This window comes from Dioscorea cayenensis, chromosome 2 (assembly GCF_009730915.1).
Source record: "Dioscorea cayenensis subsp. rotundata cultivar TDr96_F1 chromosome 2, TDr96_F1_v2_PseudoChromosome.rev07_lg8_w22 25.fasta, whole genome shotgun sequence".
Lineage (NCBI taxonomy): Eukaryota > Viridiplantae > Streptophyta > Magnoliopsida > Dioscoreales > Dioscoreaceae > Dioscorea > Dioscorea cayenensis.
In genome coordinates, this window is record NC_052472.1 from 14,210,558 (window position 1) to 14,219,359 (window position 8,802).

The window sequence follows — 8,802 nt, forward strand, 5'->3', positions numbered from 1 at the left end:
CATCAGGGACATTATTCCAGAATTGGTGTTATTTTTTTCGGCCTATACATCACTAGACTCCTCCTGAGGATGGCCTTACGAGACATGATAAGAGGGGCCGAGAAGACGATAGTACCAGCACCCCTTAGGTTAGAGATGATGAGGCTCATGGGCATGACTAGAAAGTATCCGGGCGGGGTTTATGTACTGAAAATGCCCCCACCAGAGCCATTTGAGTCCGAGGGAGTTACAACAGAGGGTTCTCAACCGGCACTAGAGGCACCCCCTACAGCGCATGAACCTCCACTAAGGCGGATATTTTCCCCGACTTGAGCCCAAGATCAGTTTGAGAGGCTCGAGAATATGGTAGGGGTATTACAGGCGGATGTGGCCGAGATTCGTGCAACATAGAGAGTGCAACATACCAAATTCATGGCGTATTTCAACATCATATAGCAGCTGTTTAGAGCGAGACATGCAACCTCAGACTCCTCCGGCCCCTCCAGCATCCTCATTACTGATTCATGCACCATTCAATCCACCAGTCTCCTATTCTTCCCCCGCAGCATTAGCACCAATAGCAGTAGAGCCAAAGGGCAACACAGACGCTTGATGCGTCGTTCTTTATATCTTTCTTGTTATCTTATTTTGTATTGTTATTAGACTTACACTACTCATAAAGGATTTTCCTTCTAAGTATGTCTTTTATTTATGTTTTGTTTTCTTGAGTTGTATTCATTACTTTATCTTTTATATACTCGATTTGTTTTTATTTTCATAAGCTTTACTGAACCCCCTTGTGTATGTGTGTAGATGATCTCGTCAGTATTGGGAATGGAGAACTAGTCATGGACACGGCGAAGGTGTTTTGGCACTTGGTCGTGTGTGCTTCACAACCCGTTGGAACATCACTCCCAAGGATTTTGCTCCATCACATGCAATAGTAGGACATAGGAGAGTATTGTTCTGATTGTTTCTCCCACATATATTTTTGATTGATATACACTATTAGTGAGCTTGCATGTGTACATTGGGGACAATGTACAACTTAAGTGTGGTGGGGAGGTCACATTGCACATGTCTTTTATATAAGTTTGATTTATATACATGCTCACATAGCCAATGGTAGTTCACCCTAGTTGCAATGATTGTATTCTTGAGTTTAGGAGAATTTTTAACATTGAATATTCTCATGCTCTAATTTTTACTTGAACTTCTATTAATTGTTGCCCAGATGACACTTGTTCCACTACTCACTCTTTAAACTCTTTTGGAAACTCAAGTTTAATGTTAATGGGACTAGTTAGTGTTACTTCTTGTATTAATTTTGCTGGAAAAAAAATTTTGTTGTTTGTGTATTAGGGGTGGAAAAAGCTACCACCTATGTTGTATGTAGCTACTCTCTTAAGTCGGATACTAGTTATGCCCTAATGAGAAAAGAACTATCTCATGGAATGAGTGAAAGCTACCACCCTAGTAGAAAGAGCTACTACCTCGAAAGTGTGAAAGCCACCTTAGCGGCCGCTTGGGAAAAGGCTACCTTAGAGGATATGTGAAGCTACTATCATCTTTTTATTTTGTTATGTTTTGTAGATAAATAAGTCCCTTATAATTAGTACTTTAAGGAGTATACTTTGGGTTGAATTGACTGAGTTTACACACACTTGATTCGAGTTTTTGAGTGAGTTAAAATAAGTAGGACTTTTTTATTCGAGTTTATGGCTAGAGCATTGATTTTTCGTGTTTAGTGTTAAAATTTCCCTTACTTGTAGAATGCTCTCCTTGGATGTTTTGGTGAACCTAAGGCAGACCACTTTCAATATTTCCTTCTTCTATGTTTCAATGTGAATTTCTTTGCTTGAGGACAAGCAAAAGCTTAAGTGTGGGGGAGTTTGATAAGTGCTTGTGTGATAAGAATGTGAAGTGTTCTTTCCTTATGATGAGCATTATTTTTAGCAGGTTTAAGCACTAATACATGTGTATTTGTGTTCCTTTGTGCATGTAGGGTTGTCAAGCTAAGTATTGAGGAAAGAAGCCAAAAGTAGATCATAAACGCATTATTTGGTGTAATATTGGAAGGAACAAACGCGGATACACAAGTGGGACTCCACGATACGTGAATGGGTGCCAACCTCCATGAATTCAAGTCATTACAATGAGTTGGAGGGGCACAAACGCAGTCATATTTGCGTATCTCGACTTGCGCATTGATAACAAAATCTTCACCAACGAAGCCTTTGATTGAAAAAAATTGCGATCTACGGCATAAACATGTGCCCGTTTATGTTGCCTCGATGAAAAGTGTGGAATTGGGAGTGTTTTGTTTGAGTATTGTAGCAGGTTACTGTAGCAAAACAATGTAGCAATTATTGTAGTAGTTACTGTTCACAGCCGGCTGAAAACAGGATTTCTAGAGAATCCACACCGGCGTGTGGAAATTCCCCATTCTGGTGTGGAAATATCACAGGCCTGTGTGGCCGATACACAAGGGCATGTGGATGCCCTACTCCAGCCTTATTTAAGCCGTGATTCAGCCCCGATTTTGGACGATCTTTTTCCGCTCTTATCTTCCACTTTTCTCCATCATTTTGGAAGCCGTCGGCTAGGGCTTGGAGAGGCTTTTGGCAAGTATTTGGAGTGGTTTGAGGGATTCAACACCGTGATTTGCTTGGAAGAAGGTTATTGGCGGAGCTTTTGTCGAGCATAGATCCGGTAAGGTGTGCCCTAGGCCGAACAAAGGGAGTCTTGGAGAAGACTTGGCTACTCCACAAGACCATCGACAAGACTACCGAGGGGGTTTTCTTATGGAACACTTGTTTTTACTTTTGATTTCATTGTTGATTGTATTGTACTCCATGGAGAGCTAAAACCCTTAGTGAGTACTTGGATTTTGTAAACCCTAGGATGTTATTGTTTCATTGATCTTTTATTATGTTTTCCTTATAGATGTTTCAATTGAGTTCCATTCTTGAGTGCTTATGGAATGATTTCTCCGCTAGAGTGACATTAGGGTTGAGAATCCATCTTGGTAACCATTGTAGATGAGTGACACACTACGAGGGTTAGACATTGCTTGATTGGAGAGGATTGAAAGGGTGAGTCGAGATGTAGCGGAGCGCCCCTTTCCCCTCCGGTGTGATTTATCTACCTCCATTTCCTTGAGTTTTTGGCGGTCACAATAGAGTGAAGTTCTAGAGGATGAAATCCGTTGGGGCTTAGTTACGCGAGCAACAGAGGGAAGTGTTGAAGGAAGTCTAGTGTTTGGGGCTTGATGTGACTAGGGGCCTTTCGCTTGGACCAAAGGGTTAGGTCTATACATAGGATGAGGGTTTATCACTTGGATTCCCTAGAACTACATGCAACTTTACACAGTGTGAGGTCTTGAGATTGAGCAATTTCTCCGCCGGGACATACTATATAGTTAGTCATGGTTGACCTTAGATTTGGGACCATGTGCTTAAGGATTTCCATGACTTATTGAGCATTAATTAGGAAGTATAATAGTTGGTCTTGCACTTAAAACATTAATCATAGGGAGAGCATTGCCCGAGTACCCAACTTCTATCGATTTCCTTACCTCTCAATTACTTTTTCCTCTCATTCTTGTTTCTTTTTTTCTTTTTTTTCATTACATTTTATCAACACTATCATTGTTCACTATCACGTGGTTAATTAGCAATTGAAGTATTTTTACTCCCTACTCCTGGTGGATACGATACCCCACTCACTTAGGATTTATTACTCGACAAACCCATGCACTTGCGGGTCACACACAAGGGCCATTGTCACCACGCCTGTGTGACTCGCATAGGGTTGCTCATAGGGAAGACACACGCCCCTGTGTGCTCTCAGGATAGAAATTTTTGCCTCTGAACGCATCCACGCCCGTGTGTCCGACCCATATGGGCACCCATATATTACTGTGGCTTCTCTGTCCTGCCGAGATATCGACTAAGTGTTCCACACACCCTTGTGGGAATTCCACATGGGCCTGTGGATGCTCGCAAGGGTACTCATAGGGGCACTCACATGCCCCTATGTTCTCTCGGGATGAAAGAGAAGTCTCTACATGAGTTCCACATGCCCGTGTGGAAATTACCCATGGACATGTGGCCGTAACAAGGCCATTCATAGGGGCACTCATACGCCTTGTGTCCCCTTCGGATGAGCTCTGAACCAAAACACACGTCCGTGTTGAAATTCCACATGGTCGTGTCTTCTCTGGATAACTTAGAAAAAATTACAGGCTCCTTAGAAAATTTTTGCACATTCACACACATACAGAAACTGCATAAACACTGAAAAACTTGACCAGAGAATAACGGAAAACATGCTCAAACGACTAAGAAATTTTGCCAATCACAATCAAGCAAACTAAATCACCAAAAATCTATGAGAAAAACACAGTAATAGAATGTGAAAATCAAGGCACCAACACTAAAGCTCTTATTCATGCAAGTATTAAACTAAAACTTAGAAAATAGTAAAGACTTGGGTTGCCTCCCAAGAAGTGCTTGTTTAATGTCACTAAGCTTAACATACCTAACCTTACTCCCACGGGGCCTCATGGATGAAGGTTGCCCTCTTACCTACAACTTGAAAGCACGATGAGCATAATCTTTTCATAGTGGAGGGAGAGTAATAAATCCTGTTACCACACAAGGGTTTGTCACCCTTACTCCGTGCATCCACATCACCACTAGAATTGGCGTGCTTCTTGTGACGTCTCCTTGCTCTTTTCATCTTTTGGACCATCCTCTTCATGATCCCCGTAGTAGGTTGCAACTTGTCCTCTAGACCAAATAATAAGACTTCTTTATTCTCCACTTCTTGATCTAGCAACCCTTCAAATTGGTCCAGACACAGCATTTCTAGTGTGTATTCATCAATTAACTAATCAGTAGTGTCAAGAAAATACAAAGTATCATCAAAGTCAAGGGAATGTCGAATGGCTTCGGCAAGGCGATATGTCATTTTGTCATCACCAACTCTTAATGTCAACTCCCAACCATCCATGTCAACGTGAGGCTTAGAAGTACACAAAAATGGCCTCCCAAGTATCAATGGAACCTCGGCATCCTCATCAACATCGAACACTATAAAATCCACAGGAAATATGTACTTGTCAAGTTTCAGAAGTACATCTTTAATAATGCCCCTCGGATGTCTAACTATTCGGTGGTTAATTGAAGTGTCATAGGAGTGGGCCTAAGCTTTCCCAAGTCTAGCTTTGGAAAGAATGTATAAGGCATAACGTTGATGCTAGCCCCTCAATTGGCCAATGCCTTCTCTTCACCTAAGTTACCAATATTACATGGAATGATAAACTTCCAGGTCTTTCATCTTGTTCGGCATATTCTTTTGCAATACCACCAAGAAAGAAGCATCTAAGATCATAGATGTACTCTCCTCTAACTTTCTCTTGTTGGTCAAGAGGTCCTTGAGCACTTTGCATAGCGAGGCATTTGAGACAACGCCTCCACAATGCGATGTTGATGTGCAACTGCTTGAATATACCCAAGAACTTCTTGTATTGCTAATCATTTTAGGCGTTCATCAATCTTGAAGAATAAGGGATTCTTGTCTTGTGAGGTGTGGGTGCCACCTCCTTCTATTTGGCTCTTTACTCAACCTCCATGACCTTGGGTGACTTAACATTAGTCTTCTCCCTAGGGAGCCTACTCTCAACTTCACGACCACTTCTCAAACTGATAGTTTCACATGTTCTCTTGGATTGGTCTATGTGTTGCTAGGCAAACTCCCTTGAGGTCTTTCTGAGAGTAACTTCACAATTTGTCCCACTTTGTTATCGAAGTTATGTAATGATGCGTTGTGGTTGGGAAGTGTGGCTTCAACCGATTGAAATCTTATATCCAATGATTGAATGAACTTGGTCAAAGCCTTCTCTATGTCGGTCATCTGGTTCTCCAACCCTGAAACTCGATTCTCCATGTTTGGGGCTTGTTGTTGTTGTTAGAAACCCGGTGGTGTCATAGCCTTCTGTTGCCCTAGATTACTCCAAGAAAGGTTTGCGTAGCTCCTCTAACCCGGATTGTAGGTATTACTATACAAATTTCCTTAACTTCTCATTGCATTATCTACAAAATCCACTTGTTCCACTGAAGATGTACCGCCAATAGCAATCGGGCAATCAGACGAACCATGTCCTCCCCCACACCAAGTGCAACTCATCACAATCGCCACTCTAGGAGAAGTTAGACTGTCTAACTTCTTGCTCAATGACTCAACCTGGGCCGCCAATGATGTGACTACATCAATCTTTTCAAGTCTGGTTGCCTTCTTTTTGTCTCGTGTGTTCCATTAATAACTGTTCATAGCCATTTCTTCAATGAGATGTCGGGCTTATTCAGGGGTCTTGCTTCCTAAGGTAGCTCCAGCTGTTGCATCAAGTAATTGCTTTGTGCTTGGGTACAAACCATTATAGAAAGTTTGAATAATCATCCACTCGGGGAACCCATGCTAAGGACATTTTCGAAGAAGATACATGAACCTATCCCATGTCTCAAAAAGAGACTCAAATTCTTTTTGCACAAAAGAAGATATACCATTCCTAAGCTTCACAGATTTTTTGGGAGGGAAATATCGGGCAAGAAAAGCTTCTACCATCTCCTCCTATGCAGTGATCGATGCTCTAGGTAATGAATGTAGCCATTGTTTTGCTCTCCCTTTTAAGGAAAATGGGAAGGCCCTCATCTTGATAGAATCATCCATGCTACCATTAATCTTGAGCATGTCACACACATCCAAGAAATTCTCAAATGTGGTTGTTCTGATCCTCATTGGGCAAACCCTTAAACTGTGCTGACTGCTGTGGCATCTGGATGAAGCTTGGCTTGAGCTCGAAACTATGAGTTGTAATCAGTGGCTACACAATAGTGGATTGTGTGCCAAGAACTGCGAGTCTGACATAATCTGAGAGTCTCCTCTACTGCTCATACTATTCTACCTTATTATCAGACCCTTCACCTTCTATCTTAGCTTGATTTAACTGTTCTTGCACAGGTTCTTTTCCCCTTCTATCAATTCTTCTTCCAATATCTGGATCACCTTCAACCAAAAAAAGAAAAATAAATCAGAATGATGGAAGAATAAGAAAGTGTGAAATAAAACAAGTGATGAATAGCTAAAATAGCAAATTGCAAAATGCTTCCAAAATGCCTATTCCACGGCAACAGTCAAAAAAACTTGACACACACCTTGTGTGTGTGTACCGTAAGTGTACAGGTTGTCAAAGTAATAAAATGCCCCGGTGAGTGGGTAGGCGTATCCACAGGGAATAGTGCTTGAAAACACAAGTATCGCTATTTCACTATTGTGAAAATGATTGATGAGTTGTGTGAACAATATCAATGCAAATAAAAATAAAGAAAAGAAAAGGAAACGCAATAGAAATAAGGAGAGGTAGTCAATAGAAAATGGAGCACCCGGACATTGCTCACCCTGGAAATATTATCTCAAGTGCAAGACTAATCATTATGCCACCTAACTGATGTTTAATAAGTCATGGAAATAAAAAAAAACATACGCTCCCAAATCTATGTTCAACCGTGACTAACCCTACACTACGCCCGGTGGAATGGAATACTCTCGATGCTCACACTGTGCAAGGTTGCTTAAAGCTCTAGGGATTCCAAGTGAGAAACCCTATTCCCTAATATAGAACTATCCCTTTGGTCTAGGTGAAAGACCCACAGTTACTATTAAGCCCCAACACTAAGGATTGCTTCAACATTTCACTCTGTTGCTTGTGCAACTAAGCCCCAGTGGAGTTTGTCTCTTAGTACTTAACTCTATCATGACCACAAAGAACTCTTCGAACGTGGAGGTAGGATAAATCACACCAGAAGGAAAAAGGAACATTCCTCTAACTATCGACTCACCCTCTCGACCCTCTCCAACCTATCTTTGTCTAATCCAAATGAAGTTTCACACATTCACAAGGATTACCAATATAGCTTCTCAACCCTAGTGTCACTCTAAGGGAAAATCAATTCAACAATTATTCAAGGTTGGAACTCAATTAAAGCATCAATTAAGAAATATAAAAAGAGTCAATGAAACAAAATCATCTCAGGGTTTACAAATCCAAGTACCTACTAGGGGTTTAGCCCTCCATGGAGCAATATACAATCAACAATGAAATCAAAAGTAAAAGTATGCAATCCATAGATAAAACTCCCTTGTAGTCCGCATTGATGGTCTTGTGGAGCCACCTCGTCTCCTCCAAAGGTTCTCTTGTCAAGCCTAAGGCACACATCGCTGAATCGATGCCGACAAAAGCTCCCCCAAGAACTTTCTTCAAAAGGAACTCAATGTCAAAGGCTATAGAACAGCTCCAAAGACCTAGCCAAAGCCTCTCGAAATCATGCCGCGAGCGCCTCTAAAGGTGGGCAAAAGATGGATAAAAACATAGGGGAAAGATGCCTCAAAACGTCTCAAGTCATGGTATTTATAGGGGCTAGAATCGGGCATCCACATGGGTGTCCACATTGGCGTGTGGAATTTCCACACGGTCGTGTGAATTTCCAAAATTTGGTTTCCTACGAGCTGTGAACAATAATAGTAATAGTAATAGAATTTGGTTTCCGGAATTTTCACACGGCCTTGTAAATAATAATAGTGATTTTGCTATAGTAAATTGCTAGAGTACTTTGCCGAAATGTTCCTTAATCCACTCTTTTTATTGAGGCCACATGAATGGGCACACATCCATGTTGTAGAAGTCGGAAAACACATTGACGGGGCTCTTGCTAGTGTTGCACAAAAGTCGAAACAAATGAATATGACTGCCTTTGTGCCCCT

At 41.4% G+C, this 8,802-nt stretch overlaps 1 non-coding gene across 1 annotated transcript; it reads left to right on the forward strand.

Annotated features, from left to right (window-relative positions):
- The first annotated feature begins 6,451 nt into the window (after positions 1-6,451).
- On the forward strand, positions 6,452-6,558 carry LOC120280917. Its single transcript, XR_005542445.1, has one exon. It is a non-coding gene; the product is annotated as a small nucleolar RNA R71 (small nucleolar RNA).
- The last annotated feature ends 2,244 nt before the right edge of the window (positions 6,559-8,802 follow it).